This window comes from Mesocricetus auratus, unplaced genomic scaffold (genome assembly GCF_017639785.1).
Source record: "Mesocricetus auratus isolate SY011 unplaced genomic scaffold, BCM_Maur_2.0 Super-Scaffold_100018, whole genome shotgun sequence".
Classification (NCBI taxonomy): Eukaryota; Metazoa; Chordata; class Mammalia; order Rodentia; family Cricetidae; genus Mesocricetus; species Mesocricetus auratus.
The window spans coordinates 24,922,601-24,944,147 of record NW_024429199.1 but is presented as its reverse complement, the minus strand read 5'-3'; the positions used below and the strand labels follow the sequence as shown (position 1 = coordinate 24,944,147).

Below are 21,547 nucleotides of genomic sequence, written 5' to 3'. Positions count from 1 at the left end.
GGATTTGTTTCCCTGCTGCTATCAAAGGAGGGTGGCTGTTGGTAAAACATGGAAGTTCAGCTGCATTGGTTACTGCAGGATAAACCTCGATGAATGGGAGGGATCTGGGTTAGTCAGAATGTAATGAACTCTGGGAACATAGGCTATGGGTAAGAAAAAGAGAAGTTCATCTTGGCCTGTGGGCTTAGAGGCTAACATCCAACCTTGGGAAGCTCCATTATTGAGTGATTCCAGTGAAGGGGCACATGCTGTTGGCAGCACATGTTGGAACACTCACACAACCTGGTCAGGAAGCAGAGAGCAATGTGATGGATGGAGACCATAATTACTTTGTAGGCCACACTCTCAGTGATCTAGATGCCTCTCACTTGGCCCTACTTCTTAAAGGTATACACTACTCCCCAATGCTATCATCCTGGGCACAAGCCAGTACTTGCCCATATGGAAACTGAGCCAAGGGAAGCTACTCAATCCCTGCATTGTGTGGATGGCTGCAAGTGAAGTTTCCAAGCTAATCTTTGCTCTGGGTTCTGCTTTCTTTGTCCTTCTTTATCAAAGGCCACATGGAAATAGGTCGTGACTCTTTTTCTGTAGAAGGGAATGTGTCCCCAAATTGCCCTGTTTTTAGTCTTAGAATGCCCATTTTTTCTGTAACCATATAGGTTTCTTTCTTCAATTTGAACCCTTATGACATCTAATATGAAATGCTAAAGGCATACATCAATTCTTTCAATAGAGAAGATGGAACTTGGACTCAGTTTGGGGGATTATTTTAAGATGGGAATAGGAATACGTCTTACATATTTCAGAATGCAACAGAAAATAATTTCCCACTTGATCTCTCTTGACCCCCTAGCAGCTCTCTGCTCCATGTAGAAATTTTGCCAGCTAATGAATAAAAGAGAGTTGTTTAAATACCACAGAAAAAGGGGGAGAGTGCCTGTGGTTAAGCTGAGCTTCCTGGAAGTTGAAGAATCATAATTTCTCTATAGAATTGTGAACTTTAAATGTAATCTGCCAAAACTGTGTGGTCAAACAATTGAAGCAAAGCTGCAACTTAGGAAAGAATGTCTGACTGTTCTTTTTGGCTTTAGGATGCTAAAATAATCCACTTAGGCAGTGAGACAAAGCAAAGAGGAAAGACAGCAAAATTCTCCTACCTAGACGGTGTCTGCCAGTGTATTACAATAATGTGGAGGGGGATTGGCTGACAAGTAGGTGTGGCTTGAATGAAAATGGCCTCCATAGTCTCTTCTGTTAGAATGCTTGGTCCTCAGTTAGAGGAGCTATTTGGAAAGGATTAGGAGGAGTGACCTTGTTGGAGTAGGTGTAGCCATGTTGGAGGGGGTGTGCCACTGGGGGTGGGCTTTGAGGTTTCAAAAGCACACATCAGGTCCAGTCTCAATAACTCCCCATTCCTCCTCCTCCTTCTCCTCCTCCTCCTTCTCCTTCCCTCCCTCCCTCCCTCCCTCCCTCCCTCTCTCTCTCTCTCTCTCTCTCTCTCTCTCTCTCTCTCTCTCTCTCTCTCTCTCTCTCTCTCTCTCTGCCTTATGCTTATGGATCAGCATGTAAGCCCTCAGCTACTGCTCTGGCTGCAAGTCTGCCAGCTGCCATGCTCCCTGCTGTTATGATAAGGGACTAACCCTCTGAAACTATAAACAAACACCCAATTAAATGCTTTCATAGGCTTTGGTCATGGTGTCTCTTCACAGGATTATAATAGTAATGAAGCCAGAGACACTAACAAATGCAAGTAAATAAACAAAAAGAATTAGATGTATGAAATTAGAAGTAAGGAAATGAAACAATGGTTATTTAGATTGATGAGATCCCATACACAAAATTCAACCAATAAACACAATCAAGAGACACATACAATTAATAAGCCAAAATATTATTTTACAATATCAACTATCCCATTTCTCAGAGAAAAGAATAAAACACTTGGTTAATAATGTAAGAGAAAATTGTGCAAGATTGGCTATCTACCAAACAATAAAAGCATACAAACAGAAAGATGCATCCCATCCTTGGATAGACAATTCCATGACATAAAGACACAAATTCTTTTCTTAATTTGCACATGTCTCCAAGATGTTTCTAGAATTCATATGGGAAGACAAACTTGTGAGAATTGCATGGACCATGCAAAACAAAAAGGAATGGGGAGAGAAAGCAAAGCTTGACACAGGGTCAGAGTAACTGCACAGCGTCTGAGTTTCCAGGGAGACAGTGTGAAGTCTGGAAACAGCAAGTTCACGAGAGAGGAATCAAGCCCTCTTCAATGTGGCCTTTCCTGATGCAGTTTAGCATAATCCTTCTGAAGACACAGTCTAAGAATATCTAGCTAGCTTAAAAATGAATGTACTTGGGCTTAACAGTTCTAATTTTAGGAACTCATCAAATAAGCATCCTCAGAAATATGCAAATCTGTACAGCTGTATCTGTTATAACATTTCTTTAATAGTAAAGAAGAAAAAAAATCATTCAAACCCAAGCATCCAACAGTAGGTAATAGGTAAACACTTAGAAGATGAAATAGCCAGGTGATAGCTAGAAGCCACATGAGTGACAATGAAATTGCTTCTTAGAGATTTTCAATAGAAATAAGTATACTAAAGGCTCTGAGAAATCCTGCATGAAAAACTTGTTTCTAGTTTGTTCCTAGTTTTCCTCAAATTTATTTGACCATTGAAGTCTTATTATTTATGAGGAAACCTGGAAATGCCAATGTGGTCTCAAGAGTAAATATCAGCAATCTTCCCTGGTCCGTGCTGTCATTTCTACTTGTGACCTGTGAGGTCTGGCCTGATGTGTCCAGCTCCATCACTGCTTGTGGGCTGGCAGACTTCTATATTAGACCATGCACTGAGATGCCTATTTCTTTGATGTGAGAGCTTGGCTGGCCACTGCCATCCACTTAAAATATCATCAGTTGTCTCAGCTTGTAAAAGAGTAGGAAAATATGGGTGATGACTAAAACTCTGCCTCCCATCTGCTTTTGATGTCACATTGTCCCCTTAAGGCTGTTTGTCACTGAGAACGTGATGAGCATACTCAGCCTATGATGTTGAGGGTCCCATGCTCTCCACCTACTGGCCATCTGGGGAAGGCAATGAAAGAAGCCAATGTGATTACAAACCCCAGAGACAGGATTTGTTGTTATTAGAGGTCCCAGAATTATATCCAGAAGAACCCTGGTTTGTATTTCATGTTTTATTCACTGCCCAATGATGTTGCTGTAGAACTGAGCCCAGGTGTGAGTTGGTAAACTTCGGTGTGAGATGGTGAGCCTAGGAGTGAGTGTGTGAGCCCAGCAGTAAGTGGATGAGCCCAGGTGTGAGTGTGTGAGCCCAGGAGTAAGTGGGTGAGCCCAGCAGCAAGTGGATGAGCCCAGGTGTGAGTGGGTGAGCACAGGAATGAATGGGTAAGCCTAAGTGTGTGTAGACCAGCCCAAGTGTGAGTGGGTACTATGTGAAATTCAGTTTAAATCCTGCAGCCTATCTTAAACTGAAAGGCAGAGGGAAGCGGTGGGGTGGAAGCCTAACTTGGGCAGAACTTGTCTGCTTCCTGCTCGCTTGGTATGAATACGTCGTTGAACATTAAAAAAGAATCTTCAATGAGACTTAAATGGCCTGACTGAGCGTGAGTCAGTCTTCCTGCTGCCAGGATTTTCATGCATCATACCTGTGTCTGCCTTGGGGGTTATTCCCTCCTTGTTATTGGTAGAGTGGGCTTCATTAGGGAAGTACTCAAAACCCAAGGATTAAAGTGACAAACAGGAAGGATCCAACAATGAGGACCTGTGCAATCTGCTGCGTTTCCCTGGTCGCCTCCATTGTGTGACCCTGGAAGTCTTGTCCTATATTCACTTGCCTAGATTGTCAGATAAAATGTCCATCTTTAATTGTCTTTGCATTCCTGGAAAACACTCTAAATTCTGTTTGAACTTTTTCAGGATATAGTCCATAGGTTACTGGTTTTATAAGTGATGCATATATATATCAATTCATGAAAGTCCTGTACCAAAGAGCTCTTAATACCCCGTACACTGAATTCAGCAAAGAAAGATTCATTGAGTTTCTTCTTTTTATTTATTTCCCCCCATTAATGAGGACATTGTCTTAAACATCAATTTTAAGATCCAGATAGGCCAAAGGAGGAATTAACAATACATCAACATTTGCACAGATAGTGGAGTGTCAAGTTAGTAGTTGTACAAACAACTTGATAATATCTGGGCACTACCACATCTAACCCTAGTCCTCAGGCAGTGCTCAATGCTGTGTTGACTTGGTTGAGACCTGAGTCAGGGATGTCACAGAGTTTCAGTGGTCACTGCTGTAGAACTACTGCATGTGAAACTGGTCCCCATGAGAAGTAAGCCACTCTAACAAACAGATGACTGTCTCTTGACTCCTTCCAGCAATTCAGGGTTACCTGGGGCACTCCATGGCAAGGTCTTTCTTGACTTCTGTCACAGAGTGAGAACCAAATGCTACAACCCATAATGAGATCTGGGAGCTCCTTATTCCCACCGCTCCTGACCATGCCCGTCCTTCTGTTTTTTTTCTTGCTCCACCTTAGGATTTGTTATGCTGTTTGGATCTTGCCACTTCTTATTGTGCTGTTATCTTCATAGAGATTAAGCAGAGCTGGTGGTTATGTGACTTTGGTGAAGATCTCCCTTTAGATTCTGGATGTCTACTGTTCAGAAGAAGTCCATCTTCCCTCAGGCACCTTACTGCATGGGATAACAAATGTCTGGAAGCTTCTAGAGCAGTAAATTAGAAAGTAAGAGTTTATTATTATTATTATTATAATTATCTAGTCCTCATCACTTTAAATTTTATTTATTTATCCATTTAATGAGACAGAGTCCCATGTATCCAAAGCTGGCCTTGAACTATGTAGTCAAGGATGATCTTGAATTTCTGATCCTTCTGCCTCTCCCTCCCAAGTGCTGGAGGCTTTTTTCTTTAACACTCTAAATAACATTCTCTTTTTGATACATTTGCTTTGTTTTAATATTTTATATAATAGCATTTAGCATCAACATTGCTTTCTGAAAATGGGAATTTAATGTATTTTAAATCCCAGGACAGTGGGATATGTACATTATGGACACGATGAGAAGCTTGGTTATAAAACATATCAATTGCACTGGGTAGAGATCAGTTTCAGGAGAGCTGAGACATGTTTTTCTGGCTTCTCCTATCTTTAGACCTCTGGAAAGCTGATGCCTGTTCTCTCCATTATTTCTGGTTGTCCCCAGGGGTGGGGATATCGATTGTATTCAGTCTTCATGTACTTTCTTTGGCATTGGCCTCTTTTTCTGTTCCAACATGGTTGTGCTGTGTATCTCCAGATTTCCTAAGTGCCTCTGGTATTGCATGATCTTCAGTTACTCTTGCTATTTTCAAGAGGATGCCTGCTTCCTGCTTGGGACCACCTTTGCTGAGTCCCCAACCCCTGTGGCCATCCATTCTGTCAGGCTGTAAAACATCAGACAGGAACTTTCTCCTCTTACTGTGCAGATGTCTCAGAATTCATGTGCTAAAACAAAGGCACAGTCTTTGTTAATGAAATTGGTACCTGAGGGTTAGCTAGCTCTTTCCTTCAGGTGAGGATGCTGTGAGACATTAGTATGCTGCAAACAGGAAAGAAGTTCCTCAGTAGAATGCAGCCCATTTGGCATCTTGATCATAGAATCCCAGCCAACAAAACTCTATGGTACAAAATCCTACCGTTTGTAAGCTCACTCTATAGAAATTTATCATGGCCGTTTGAATGGATCACAACTCTGATTTGTTAACCAGGTAAAAAGAAAAAAAAAAAACACTGCTGCTTGTGCTTCAACAGATACAGTCCATAGATTACTGGTTTTATAAGTGGTGCATATATATATATATATATTTTTTTTTCAGTTCAGGAAAGGTCCTGTACCAAAGAGCTCTTAATACCCCATACACTGAATTCAGCTAAGATTCATTGAGTTTCTTCTTTTTATTTATTTTTCCCCACTAATGAGATGTTATTAATTTTCCACACTTCTCCAGGGCAGCCGAGAGAGAAGGAAAGCATGCTTGAGGGGGACTAACTGAGCCAGCTAGAAGAGTGTGACAGGCAGGGTGTATGCGAGAAGCTGGGTTCTGGAAGTAGGAGGCAGCAATTCTTGGGTTGATTAGTTAAAGGATTTAGCAGATACCATTATTCACTTACGGATTTATAAAGATTCAATAACTGATAATACCAATTCAGGGAAGGTTATGGTAAGAGAAGTTCCACTTCAGAACTAATTAATTTCTTTGTAAACTTAATTTTCTATGCATGACAGATACTTACAGTAAAACTAAGGCTCTACCCAATTTTCTAGGCAAAAACTTGGGCTCGACCATTAACTAAGGCTTCTGTTTGACCTCTCCTGTGGCTAATAGGGTGTGACAGATGGTGACAACTGAACCTTGGAGGCAGATATTATTGTTGTCCATAAAGGAAAGATGGCACGTCTACTCTTCTGTTGAAGGCAGGATGAGTCATTTTTCCATTTCCTTTCATTAAAGAAATTTAGGATCTCAGGAACATAACTGCCATCAGGTTGTGGGTATTAACAGAACAACGTTGCTAGAGATATGTAGCAGCCTTCACTGAATTGTCCATAATTAGGGAAATGAATTGACAGATACTAAGAAAACTGCCTAAATAATCTAAATCCAGATATAAACCAGAAAGATACCTTTGCTCCATTTTGTTGGCTTAGAAATAGTTACCCATTTAATACCATAGTGCCAAGGGGCTTTCCCTGCACTCCCCTCCTTGGGCATTTAAAACCAATTTTACAGATTGATTTCCACATGTGACTTTTGCAGTAGGAGAAAATCAGAAAAGCCTTATATTTTAATGAGTGGAAGAAGTAGGGAAGGATTCTAAGAGTAAATTGTTACATGAATTATCTACATTTGTCAAGCAAGAACATTCATTCTTTCACAAACAGAAAACAATCTTTAACTTTATTTTCTTGGCAATGAATAGAGAAAGGAAATAATACTATGTGAAATAAATGAGGCTACATATATAAAATCAGAATACCATTTAGCATCATACCATTGCTCTGTTTATTTGGGAAAAATAACATTTTTTATCATGTAGCTAAGGAGAGTTTAGATTCCTTTGTATTTTTTTTTACTGTATACCTGTTATGGAATAATCTTTTTGTACACTGTGAAGATGTGTCTTTGCCAAGGCTCCTTCTGATTGGCTTTAATAAAAGAGCTGACTGGCTGGTAGCTAGGCAGGAGGTATGTGCTGGACAGCAAGACACAGAGGATGCTGGGAAGGAGAAGGGTGAAGTCAGGAGAGTCTTAGAAGAGAAGTAGAGGAAGCAAAGGTAAACATGCCATGCTGAAAGCAGGTACCTCCACGTGGCAGAGGGCAGATAAGAAATATGGGTTAATTTAAAAAGGTAAGAGCTAGTTACAAGCCTGAGCTATTGACTAAGCATTTATGATTAATATTAAGCCTCTATCTGGTTATTTGGGATTTTCTGGGGGGACGGAAACTTCTGCCTATATATACCAAAATGTTTGTTAAATTTTTCTTTATTTCAAACATGGATTATTTCTTTTCAAATTTAATTGGAATATAGTTTTTATCATTTCTCCCCTTCCTCTCCTGCTTCTTACTCCTCCCATCTCTGCCTGTTCCCTCCCAAATTCACAGCCTCTTCCTTAACCATTGTTGTTTTATATACATAGAAATGAATACACATAAAGACACAGCATGCTGAATTTGGTCAGTGTTGTCTGCATGTATGTTTCTAGGTCTGACCTTGGTCCTGGCTAACCAATCAGGGGGCTCATCCTTGGGAAGACTAATTGTCCTTCTCTGAGAAGTTGTTTGGCATTTATAAGATGAACAATGTATAGAGATACATGATTTTCTTTTCTTCTTCTAAGAAAATATTAAATTATTTGTTGCACAATAAAACAACCGTTCTTGCTTTCACATATTTCCACTGTTTTCTGTGTGTGTGTGTATAAATTAGATATAATTTTATGAGTATAAAATCAAAGACATTTATTTTAAAGTTTTGGCTTGGGTCTTTACATTTACTGCCATTTTTTGGTTTAAGCCTGGAAACCACACATTAAGGTTTAATACTTTGCTGTCATTAAATCCTCAGGTCAAAGGTCAAAAGTCCTTTCCTTGCTTTTGCAGACCGCCATGTTGTAGAGCTCCACCTGTCCCCTTTCAAGGACCTCCAAGCAGACCGCCATGTTGTAGAGCTCCACCTGTCCCCTTTCAAGGACCTCCAAGCAGACCACCATGTTGTAGAGCTCCACCTCTCCCCTTTCAAGGACCTCCGAGCAGACCGCCATGTTGTAGAGCTCCACCTCTCCCCTTTCAAGGACCTCCGAGGGGAGATAGGGTCTCTGCTGGTGGTCTACTCCTCAAAGATATACACATCCACATTCACCATCCTCACTTCCTTAACCCACTGAAATCTGCCTACGGACTTTTAAACCACGTTCACAGAGGTCATTACACACGGCCTTTTCACTGCAAAGCTCAACGACCCCTTTGAATCATGTAGGTCCTCATTTAGTTTTCTCTTTCTTGTAGCTTTCATGTCCCAGGCTTCCCGTCGTCTGCCTGTGGTGTTTTAAAAAAATCTTTTCCAGGTCTGTTTTCCTGTTTTCCCTTTTTACTGTCTTCAAAAATCCCTGCAACTTTCTCTAAGTGTTGTCCAGGGCAGGCATCAGAATGGGCAGCTGAGACCTTACTATGAATTCAGAATTCAGACTCTACTCCAGACTGGAGAATCCACTTTGAACAAGATTCTCAGTGGATCGAGCCCCTTGCACATTGAAATCTGAGAAGCTTTGCCCTCAAAGATGGTCCCTAAGGGCCTTTCCTTTGTCCTTTCTCTTAGAGGTGGACATCTGCACCAAACTTTTGTCATTTGTGTCCTTATGACTTTCACAGAAATCCTTGAATGCGAGGCATCCCTTTGATACGTAACTACTTACATATCTCATGGGCACCTCAAACTGATGTCTAATTTTCATTTTCTCTTCTGTTTGCCCAAACACCCAAGAAAGAAACCCATTATCTTTGGCTCTTCCTTCTCCTGTCAGTGGCATAGTAGTACAGTGACATTAGCCATAGAGAGATAGAGAGTGCCATGTGAAAAAATGAAATTAAATGCTCTTGATGGTAAGTCAACTTTTCCTCTCTGCCATGCAGAACGAGGGGAAAGCTGTGCTGAGGTCAGCTGTCTGACCAGGTTTGCTGTAGCTTCCTGAGTGAGCAAGGGAATGTGAAATGTTTCCACTGAAAAACATTCCCAAGCCTAGCATAGTTTAGTTTTTTTTCTTCTTCAGTAGTTTGAAATCAGAGTAGAGGAAGAATTGAATTCCAAGCAAATTGGTAAGAGTGGAAGTGTGTGTTTGGGGTCTATATTTTCCTACTGCCAAAGATGACAATAATGTATATACATTCTAGTTTGTGCCTTCTGACTACTCTTAAAGGAAATGGACACCAGACGTCTGTTTTCCTATTGCTAAGGTGATGTGCCTTCAGGAGAAAACATTTATGTTTAATTTTCTCTTATAGAGCACTACTTGCACCTGAAAACATCTATATTTGAATAAATGTGCTTGTAATTAATGTGCTTATAATTAGTTCAAATTATGTGTGGAGTCACGAGACTGATGGTTGCCTCCTAATATCTGGCATCCTCCTCCAGGGTAGGAGTCTACTTGACTTAATGTGCTTTCTTCTGAGATCATTAGCACGAAGAACTGTCTTAGAGATAGACTCCACAGGGCTTAGCATTCCTAATGTCCCGGCCCTCCCTTTGCCTCACACTGTGTGAGCATCCCCCCAGGTGATAGGCCTCAACTGCCACTTCCTAGTTAGGAAACCCTCGAAGAACGTGCCAACTCTTCTCGGACCCCCTGGGCCTCATTGCCCTAACACACAGAGGGTCTACATGTCTGCTAAGCACGGCCTGATCCAGGCCCCACCTTTATTATACTAACCCTTTTATCATGAAAGCTTTATTAGAAAGTTTGTATTTCTGTGTCTGCTAATATCATGAGTTGTGGATCCACAACCATTTACTCTCTGGGCTTCATAAAGAGCCACTGTCTGTAACACACTTTGTATGGGGAAAGCGTGTTTGGCACTGCAAATATCTAATTTACTAAAGCGACATTTGCTGCACGGCCGCCTGCATGTGTAAGTGAATGGCTGCCAAGGTACGTGGACTGAGATGAATCAGGAATCAAGAGCCTTGAAATGAAAAATGGATTTGGTCCCTAAACATGGCTGTGACTAAGCATGGGAAGAGATTTAGGCATGTGAAGCCCATAGATTGTTGTCTGACCAAATCTGGTAACAACAATATTCTAAGCAAATAAACTTCTGTTTAGAAGGCAGTTTGACAGTCACATAATGTCCATTTAGCAAAACGACAACAGTGGCTTCTTTACTCAGGCCTGTGAACTTCCTAGCCAGGTAATTTAGAGTAGGTTTATAGTACCAGATGAGAATTTGAATTCTCCATTGACACGGGCATCAAATCCAAATTTTTAAAGTGGTTGCTTCAATAGCTGACCTACCGCTATTGTATCAGTAGGCTTAACCTGAGTGTTTGATCAGCAGTGTAGCATTCGGGGTCCGAACCCAGGCAAGACCATGGATCACAATTCTTGCCCAACCAGCTTACATAGCACTTCTGGTAAGAATAGAAATAGCCACCAGTGAGGACACTTCCAGCTCCGGTCCACATAAAGTTCTTTCTATGTCTTGGGACCAAGGTATGTGGCATCTTCAGCAATTGGGTCTTATCATTTAATTCTGATGGGCAATCAACAGCAGTGGCAGTTGCCTATGTTGTTTTGTGGCTTTGGAAGCCTTTCTGACTAACAACTTGTAGGGAAGTAGCCTACCCTTCCCTGGTGCTGGGTTCTTGTCTAATAATTTACAGCTCTGGGAAGCACCTTTATCTAACTACCCAGGGCACCTCCGTTCAACCTCTAGTTTAAGTTTTTGATTAGCTTGTCAAATATACCATATTCGATTATGATACATTGATGCATATGATACATACATTGTTAGTTTTGTGTCCCCCCCCCCACCTCTTCCAGCTATGTCCCCATTGCAGAGTGCTGAACATGTCTTATCTTTTTCCATGGTAGGTTTCTCTGTTCGCATTTTAAAATTAATTTTTTAAGTTAGCATACAAAGTAATAGGTTTCATTATGGTATTTTCATACATGTATTATCATACTTTATCTTTTTAAAACTCTTTTTGTTAGCACATACTCATTATACATGATAATGGGTTTCATTATGGCATCCACTTCATGGCAATTTTCAAGAATGGTTTTTTACCTTTCTGCTAGTGTTGGGCAGAGCCCAGATTACATGGTTATGTTCTACACCAACCTACTGAACACCAGCAGTAGGGGGCTCTTCTGTGTCTTCTAGGCCCAAAGGAGCCTCTACTCCAGGTTTAATGAAAACATTATCAGTGCCTTTGAGATGGAGACGACCAGGAACATACCCATAGTTCAGCAAGGCCAGTTTGTAACAGTGCAATGAAGAAGAGCAAAGAGTCATAGGACCGTGAAGGCTGCTGAAAACGGATGCAGGATTTGGGTTGGTATTAGATGACATGGGGGAGCATTTAAGCTCTATGTTAGGGTCTGGAAATAGGGTTAATCCCCCAGTTGTAGAAGAAGAGTGACTGGATAAAGGCTAATGTTGCAAATGGAACGGCAGCAGCAATTCTCAGATCAGCCAGGATGAGGGAGATGGGGTAGGGTCACCTTATTGCTGGGAAAATGTTCACAATTGTGTGTTCAGACCTTGTTTTGGAGTAGCCTTGTTTTTGTCCTGTTCCGTCATGGCCATGGAGGCCTTGCGTAGTGTTGATCTGCCATGAAACGGTTGACAACATGTAGTAGAATTCCAGAGCAGGGGTGTGGGTGTCGGGCCAGCACCCCACTTGTGCTTTGCGCCTTCTCAGCATTGAGTTGATTTTCAGCAGCATTGTGTCTTCCTTGTTTGATGTCCTGGGTGGGTGGGAAGCAGCTGGAGGATCAGGACCTCAGAGCACTCATCTCTGATCTCCCCTTCCTCACACTGAAGACGGTCTGTGGTTTCTTTGCAAGGCTGTCCTTTGATCCCCGGAGGGTAGTTGCCTCTAACATCAAGGGAGCATCCTAATTCTCTCCTTTCAAGTTGAGTTCCATGGCAGGAGTCATAACCCAGTTTTTTTCCTTATGCAGAGTGTAGCCCATTCTTTAAAAAGCCTACTTTACCAGTAGGAGCAAATGAATGCTGTGACGACAAAATCAAAATTCTTTATTCCTCTTCATTGCTTTTTGAAACCAGTCACTGTGACCATTTCACGAGTAAAATTATTCATAAGGCTTTGATAAAAAACCATCATTACACTCAGTCAACCATACCTACACCACTTTTTTTTTTTTGCTAGTTACTTATAATTAACAATGACATTTTATTTTATTTTGTCATTTTACTTGAATCTGTACTCTGGCATCAAAGGGAAATTTTTAATTTTTAATTTGTAATTGGTTCGGTATAAAACCCAAACAGCTATTTATTTATTTTAAAATACCTTTTGACAAATATAAGGAAACTCCCTGTGGGAAGCAAAAGGATCCTTTGCCCCAGCTTACAGTGTAATATCTCTTTTGAGATTACACTAATGGTATTGCAATAGCAGTAAACTTTGCATGGGCCAATGAATCTTAAGGGAGAGGCTGTTAGAAATGAGTGATCTAGCTAAAGACTTAAAACAAGAGTGAGTCTTCCTGGAGCAAAGAAAAGCCGGTTGGGTCTTCCAAAGCTGTGGTGAGTTAAACAATTATCTATCTATGGTCATTTTCTTTGACCTATAAACAGGATGAGGGAGCAGCCACAGAGAAGAAGGTAGCGCCAGTGTCTGGCGCAGGGTTGACAAGCAGACACATAAACAGAGACTGGGGAGGAAACTGTGTTTACATCACTCAAAGGGAAGCCCTAGACTCTGAGGCATCTGGGGACTTTGGTGTCTATAAATAGTCTCAGGTTATTTCCAGCCCTGGATAATAGCTATTCACCAATAAATGTCTTCTTTAATGTATTGTAAATTAATCATTGTTTGATGTTCACGTGCTGTACATTGATTTCCACAATAAGTATGTGTAACTCTGTAAGCAACCAACTCAGTAATTTAGTATACTATCACGACTAAGAATGCCACTGCAGGCAAGGGCCTTCATATTGGTTCTTGTGGTGCTGATGGTAAGGACTATGCTAAGGAAGGTAGTTTTTGTAAAGAAATTTGTAGTTAAAATACATACAGGTGTGTGCAAACATGTGCGCATGCTCACGCAGGTGCACACACACACATACACACATACACACTTGATTAAAGTAAACTTTTGTGACTTTTGTGGATTTACTGTAGTGATAGAGATTTAGATATCAGATTCGTATTGTAAGTCAGTAAATTATATTATTGGAATACATGATTGTAAAACTTTTTATTAAAGAGAGGCCTTAATTTTCTCTATTTCCTTGGGTTTTTTTTCTTTCTTTCTTTTTTTTTTTTGAGAAAGACTCTTACTGTGCAGTCCAGGGTAGCCTCAAATTTGCCTCTTTCCTGCCTTGGCCCCTTAAAAGTTGGGATTACACTCATATGCTAGTATGCCATTCCTTAACATTTTATGAAGGTAAAAGTATAATGTGTTCTGCCTCCAAATGAAAAGATACCAACTTTCATTTTGCAACTATAAAACAAATATGGATAACTAGTTGAGACTAAGGACTTTGGAACCAGATGTTTTTGGTTTGATTATTAGCTCCTTGTATAAAGTGTCTACAGGGTTTTTTTTTCTTTTTGTCATTTACTAAAACAGGGACAACAATGGTGTTCACAGAACTATGGTAGCACTTAAATCATTTAATGTAATAAAACACCTGGAATAATGATTAAACTGAATACCTACTGTGAATATCAGGTACTTAGATTCTAATCCTCAGAGAGGGTTGACTGGCTATAAAAATGGATTTTCACAAGCATGTAAACCTGACAGAACAATCATGATATACTGTAGCTGGATGTGATGGGACATGCCTGTAATTCCAACACTTGGAAGGTGGAGGCAGGAGTTCAAGGCCAGCCTTGGTTGCTCAGCTTGAGTTTGAGGACAGTCTGGACCACAGAGAACCCTGCCTAAAAATCAAATGAACATACACAATCATATAACTGAAAATGGTTTTTTTTTAATGTGATAACCCTGGCTTATTGACAATTAAGTAAGAACCCACCCCGGGAAATGAAGCATAAGAAGGAGCCCTGAGATTTTAATTAGTTTATCTTGTCCTCCCTATGACTTCTTAAGGGGAACGGCAGTTTCTTTGTATAGAAATCTTTCTATTTCTATCTCAAAGTGGGAGGACTCCCAAAGCAAGCATTATTAAAATAATTTCAAAATGTTTATTTTTAGAATGAATGATGTATAATATCAATGACAGAAAATACTTTCTTAAGCATAGAGGACTCTGTAGGAGAGAGAGGATATATGTAGTCATTGACCCTCATTTTCAAGGCCCATGCAAGGTTTAGAATAAACTCTATAGTGACATGGTCCAATTGTAGTACTAAGACACAGTGTGGACTATTGTGGAAACCATGCCTTACCAGGTATTTTGCAGGGCCCTGTGGAAGCCCAAGATTTGACTTGACACTGACTTGTAGCTGTTAAGCACTTCTTTAAGCAAATGCAATCTGTTCTAAGACATCAACTATGGGCCTAGGGAGACTGAGAGCATTGTCTCTTGCACTGGGGGAGGGTGTTGTCCACTGGCCTTTCTTAAAGGAAATGAAACTGACACATTAGCTCAGTTGCTAGAAAGCCAATGGAGAAAATTCTAAATATATTAGTATGCTCATACCTTCTGATTTGAATATTTTTAAATGTCATAGCTTTGAAATAAAAAAACTAACAGTCTCATTATTTGACATCAATCACCCAAATAATAATAACAGCTAAAACAAAATAAGGGCTTACTGTATACTTATTACATTAAGTCATGACTCCAGGCTTTACATAGGTCTTATTTAATATTCACAGTAACCCCAGAAGTGTAATTATTAACTCTGGGCCCTACAGCATGAGTGCTGGTGGGATTCTAGAAGCTAGAAAACACATGATATAGTATGTGGGGCTGTATTTAGAGATCTGAGGGTCTGGACCAAATCTAGGCAACCTGACCTCAACTAAAGTATGTCAAAATGAAAAGGAATACATAACTCCAGAGAATAAAGTTATTTTTATGTAAGGTTCTGAACTTTACAGAAGTGCCTTCCTTCCTTTCTTTCTCTGTCTCTCTTCTTTTCTTCCTTTCTCCTCTCTCTCTTTCTTCCTTCCCTCCCTCCCTGCCTTCCTCTTCTTCCTTCCTTCCTTTGTTTCTTTCTTTTCCTCCTTCCCTTCCTCCTCCTCCTCCTCCTCCTTCTTCTTCTTTATATGGGTCTCATGGTGTGACACCAGACTAACTTATAAATCACCACCTCCCTAGGCCACCAGAGTGTTTGAAATACAGGCATGTAACACTACACTTGGTAATATTATAACAGCTTTATAAACACCCATAATTCAATTCAAAGTTTTAGAGAGGGGTATTGGGTTGTTATATAGCTCTGTGCTAATCTCTGAAATGATGGAGGCTTTTTTTTCTCTACATGAATCAGATCCTGGGAAACAGAGGTTTTCATAGTCTATCATAATTCTCAATACTACCCCACAGTCCTGAGTGAATTATATAGTCTGTCATAGCCCTGAGTCCTCTACTTCCCCTCTACCCTTCAAAAAACAGTCTACTTTTCTACCAGGGAAAAAAAGGAGGACATCGGTTTGTGTCTGGGGAGAGTAAAGGAATTACTGAACTAGCAACAAACTGGATACATGTGGAATCAATATAATTTCCCATTGACTGGCTCAAAAATGTATTCAAATTATCTAGTTTTGAAAAGCTAAACATTGGAATTTAGTTTCTAATAGGTTTTTGGGATACTTTTCCTGATGAATATCCCCATTAGTGAATTTGAATAGCAAATTGCTTATAATCATACACAAGCGATCTTCATGTTTTATTCATGTTTCTAGAAGGGCACATGTGCTCTTGTGCCTCTACTGGGCAAGACTACTGAGAACCAGACAGACACCAAGGTACGAACAAACATCTCTATCCTGTCGACAGTCTCTTATTTTAGTATTTGCCTGTGGATTTGAATTCATTCCTGTGTAATCTGACTAATGGGCAAGATTTTTCTTAAAAAGATATATATGACTATGTTTAAGAATTCATGGAGTTTTCTATGAGTCCTTTGAAGCAATAAGTTAAGGTAAGTAAATGATAAATGCAGAGAGTCTGTCTAGAAGCATTCATGGGGTATAGCACCTCGAAATACAGCTCAAATACATTAGAACAGGACAGTTATTTACATTGGTGACATGTGAAGTGACATTTCACTTATGTGCTGAAAAATGAGGTTAGGGATAGAAAGTGACACATAGTTGATGTCAGAATTACAATGTATATTTATGCAAAGGACTCTCCAAGATGCTGAAAATATCACCTCTTTTGATTTTTCTTAACAAAGTTAGGTCTTATTATCTCTAATTTATGGATAAGGAGAATACTGAGTACAGGAAATAATGGAAACAGTACAAGGAAGACAGGATATATTGTGTGACTGAGGACTTGGCGTCCCATTAAAAATCTTAGCTCATGGGATGGGGAAATGAATGGGAGATGGGGATCCATGATGTGAGACATACAAAGAATAAATCAAAAGGAGGGAGAAGAACCTTAGGTCTACCTCTAAATGCCTCTGTGAGCTATAGCAATTAGGCTTAATTAGGCTTAGCCTCTTTAATGCTCACACCCATTCCTATGGTCTGGAAATGGCCTAACATGACTGCAAGAGCCAAAGTCAATGAGGAACTTGAAAAGCTCACTGAAATTTTCAGGAAGATGTGGGACTCCACCTTTGGAGATTGTACTTGGTGGTTAGTCCGTGTACACTTTAGTTCTCATTTTGACTCTTCACTGCAGCAGGGCATGCATTTCTGAGCTGTGTTGTTGCAGCCAGAGAATCCTTGTGGTGACAGGAACAAAGTGACTGCCACTAGTAAGAGTCACTAAACTCCTCCCCATGACCCAAATCATCCATAGTTCTCAAATGCTAATAATCCAATCATGCCGGTGTGTAGCAAGGATAGCATTGACATGGTACTGCTGTATGTATGATACATGCTTTGCTCTTAGGATTTCATGGACACATGGTCACCAGCTACAGGGCTCTTATCACCCACCGCATACGATCTCCTCAAATGTGAGATTGATTGTTGCCCAGCTAGAACATCTGCAAATCACAAGGGCTGTCCCTGATTAGGCTTGCTCCTAAAAAGGAGGAGTGGAGGACTGAGGAGGGACATTCTTTCTTCCATATTGCAAGAGTTGCAAGGAAAGCCCACAAAAAAAAAAAAAAAAAAAAAAAAAAAGCAGGAGGAGAAGTGACTGCCCTGTTTTCTAATTCCATGCACTCTAGAGGGAACAAGGCCACAGCAATGCCTGGACATCCAGGTCACTCTTCACTCCTGCACGGAAAATGCCGCAAGGGCCTCCACCTACCCACCCACCCACAGTTTATATTTAGTTCTGAAGACGAGTATTTGCTTGACAAAGACCAAACTCAAAGGGGTGGGACGGGAGGCCGGTGGAGCCAGGCAAGGGAGGAAAGAATTGGTGGTGGAGGAGCTGTAGAAAAACCTCTGACCTTGAAGTCCTCGCAGGGCAGCAACAGCAGCCTCCTGCTGACAGAGTTGAATTAGAATATAAATGCTTCCAAATATCTGTTGCCAGGAAGCAGATGACATGCTAAATTACTCTGCAGATTGACTACTTAATTCAGTGATTTCCGGGAGTCAGGAGTTGCCAGAAGAACCATTTTGTCCTTTCTGGCAAAAAGAGCCACGGGGACCGCTGTCTCCAGGCTGCTTCCCTCTGTTTCCTGCTGTAGGAAGGGCCTGTTTCCTGTAGAGGGACGCCTGATTAGGCGGCCCTATTTTAGAAGGCAGTAGCCTCGGTAACCCGTTAGGTCTCTCATTTGGTATTGGTTTGGATAGCGCGGACATCACAGGAGAACAAATTCTATCTTTAAAAAAAAAGTGCAATGGCTCAAAAGCGAACACAACAAGGGATGAGAGCTGCCCAGTTTTCATCTAAGCATTTGGAAGTATTTCGTTTGTTTTTGTGTGATGAACACTGTTTCCCTCCTAACACTTTTTCTTTTTCCAGAACTGGATTTTGGACAATGAGAGTAGTATTGGTCTGTGATCAGTTCTGACGCCGCTACCAAGGGAGTCTGATGCTGCTGAAGGCTGCCTTTGAGAGGGTGGCATCAAGGAGCCTGAGGTTCAAGAGGCCCTTGAGCCGCAGCCCGGATCGTTAAGGGTGCTGGGATCCGCTCAGAACTTCTTTTCTGTGCCCTTCAGCAACTCCTCTGCCTCACAAACCAATCCGAAAAGAGAATGACTATTAAACAATGCCAGGAAAGCAGTTAACCAATTGTAGGAAAACATCACTAGATTCTTACTTCATGTCAAGGACAGAAATAGATCAAGATGAACGAAATAATTGTGCCCACTAATGAAGCCAGTAAGCAACTGAAACAGAATTAAGCTGTTGTTTGTTTGATCCTGTTATGGAAATGAACTTTCCAAGAAAATAGAGGGAAACTTCAAAGGGAGGATTGCTACCATGGTAATGTCAGGAAAGAATATTTAGAAATGTGTCTATGTCTATGAAAATATCAACTTGTTTTTAATAAGCAGAATTACTGAATACATTTGGCAACATATACAACATAGTGTCACTATTATTCCATGAATTGAAAGGTAAGTAAACAACAAAAAATATAAAAGTGTTTAAGTATGAAGTAATAATAGCATTTAAAAATGTGTAGGTGGCTAATAAGCACCTCAAGGTCATTCCTTAATAATTAAAGGAATACAGACTAAACCAATATGATGCTGATATTTCCCCATCAAATCACAAATAGGGATAAATGCAAATACAATATTCTGAAGGACAATTTGGTGTATTTCTCAAAAGTCTTGAAGCATTATCCTTTGATTCAGAGATTCTATTTCTTACAAATCATCCTAAAAGAAATAATTGACACACAGAATGAATTAGAAGCAAGCACAGTCACTGGATACCGTGTCTTAATACAAGGAAAACAGCAAATGTTGAATACTGGGGAAATACATGAAACATGATTGAGCTGAATGATCACATGCAATGCAATCGTTAGAAGTCATGTTTCTAAAAATAATGACAAATGGAATCCTGCAAACTAATTTTCTTTTAAATAAGACAAAAAGCAGACTACAAAGGGATGTAATCTGAACACTGCAAGAGGTGGAGGGCATAGGCAAATTAGGAAAATAATGTGTGTATCAAGTAAGAAAATAACAGATGCCGGGCGGTGGTGCCACACACCTTTAATCCCAGCCCTCAGGAGGCAGAGGCAGGCAGATCTCTGTGAGTTCGAGACCAGCCTGGTCTACAAGAGTTAGTTCCAGGACAGCCTCCAAAATCACAGAGAAACCCTGTCTCAAGAAACCAAAAAAATAAAAAATAAAAAAAAAGAAAAAGAAAATTAACAGATGACCCAAAGCAGAAGTTAATGCAAGCTTGTCTTTTCTATGTTGAAGGATAATGGATATTTTATATGTTTTCCTATAGTTTTCTGGCTGCTTCGAAGTTTTATAGGTAGAAAGAAATCTCACAGTAGCTATTCCTTTATAGATTGCTGGTGTTGCTATTGTTATATTTAGGGCACACAGGAGCACAATGCTGGGTGCCGCAGGAGACAGGATTTGGGAGCAGGTTATGCCTATTGAAGCACAGGCCTTATTTGTTATTTCTAACTGGGACACGAGAGTGGCGGCAAAGTTGGTCAGGATTTGTTTTTATCAAATGCCTCTCCTAAATAATACCTTTAGCTTAGTTTACAAGGTCAACGAAAGGGCTGGTACCACACAGAATGTGTGCCGATTGGAGTATGGTCAGGGCTAGAAAGTGACCATCGAGGATCTGTCCTTCAGTAGAGCTGGTCCTCTGTCAGTCTGGCTCACACATGACTCACAGTGCAGAGAAGGAGGGAATCTGTATGGACACTGCATCCACACCGTCTGAGCATGGGCATTAAGAAGAGAAAGTCATGGAAAGCACATCCTGGAGAATGAGTTGCCCAGCATAGCAAACCTGATCAGGCATTTGTGCTGGCTGGCCTTTGGAGGTCTGACAGGATGCCCTCAGTTGCTGCCACTAAGAGCACCACCTGTGCCTATTTACTATGTTCCCTTCAAAAAAAGGTCCTGCCCACCTCCTTGCTCTCTCTCTCTCTCTCTCTCTCTCTCTCTCTCTCTCTCTCTCTCTCTCTCTCTCTCTCTCTCTCTCTCCCTCTCTCTCCCTCTCTCCCTCTCATCTCTCTGTTCCTGTCTCTGTCTCTCTCTCTCTGTCTGCCTGTCTGTCTGTCTCTCTCTCTCTCTCTCTCTCTCTCTCCCTCTCTCTCTCTGTCTGCCTGTCTGTCTGTCTGTCTGTCTCTCTCTCTCTCTCTCTCTCTCTCTCTCCTTCTGTCTCTACCTCTCTTTCCTCTCTCCTGCTGACTGCTCCTGTCCCCAGAGGCCAGTCTCCCCGCCCCCCATCCCTTTTCCCTTTTTATGATCCTTTTTCCACTAATAAAAACCCCATCCGCTTGAACTCTGTCACATGATGTCTCTCTCGCTCTGTTTTTTAAAATTACATCGACCAGTGTCACAGGTTGCATGACATTCATCAAGCAGAGATATGCCTTTCTGGTTTTGGCTGTGCTTGCTCTTTTGTGGGTTTGAAGGCAGGAAAGGACCTCAGGTTTTCTATTCCAAACTTTTGAACCCTGCTTCGCTTCATGGCCGACAGTGTAGAGCCTAAATGACGGATGCTTTTCAGTTTGAATGAATCAAATGTAATGCTTAGATCATGACATGTATTCAATGGTTTAAACAACACATACTCACACGCTCTCTCTTTTTTCATGATGCAACAATCATCTAGGAACCTGCCCCCAAGAACCTTCCCTTACCCAATCCTCTGCGGCCTCCTCTGTACTCATTTCACTCCTTCCTCAGCTATCAAACACTGATTCTGTTCTTTTCATGTCACTTACAGTTCATCTCTAATTCAAAGCAGTCCACTTTTTAAGTTTTGCTTTATGCAAAAGAGTCACAGACCTAGGCACTATTTCGTATCTGTCCATATCATGGCTTATTGTTATCCTCCATTTTCTCTTGTTTAAATTCTAAAGACCTACTGTTTAAATTCTAAAGACTTACGGTTTCCACTCAGCGTTCTAATGACTTGTTATTGATTTTCAGAAAGAGGTGTTTTCCTTCACTTCAAAGCAAACCAGGCT

At 40.8% G+C, this 21,547-nt stretch overlaps 1 long non-coding RNA gene across 1 annotated transcript; it reads left to right on the top strand.

The window, feature by feature from the left end:
• The first annotated feature begins 12,808 nt into the window (after nucleotides 1–12,808).
• On the top strand, nucleotides 12,809–18,946 carry LOC121132820. The gene is made up of 3 exons (XR_005869467.1): nucleotides 12,809–12,888; nucleotides 16,188–16,250; nucleotides 18,385–18,946. It is a non-coding gene; the product is annotated as an uncharacterized LOC121132820 (long non-coding RNA).
• Nucleotides 18,947–21,547: the final 2,601 nt, after the last annotated feature.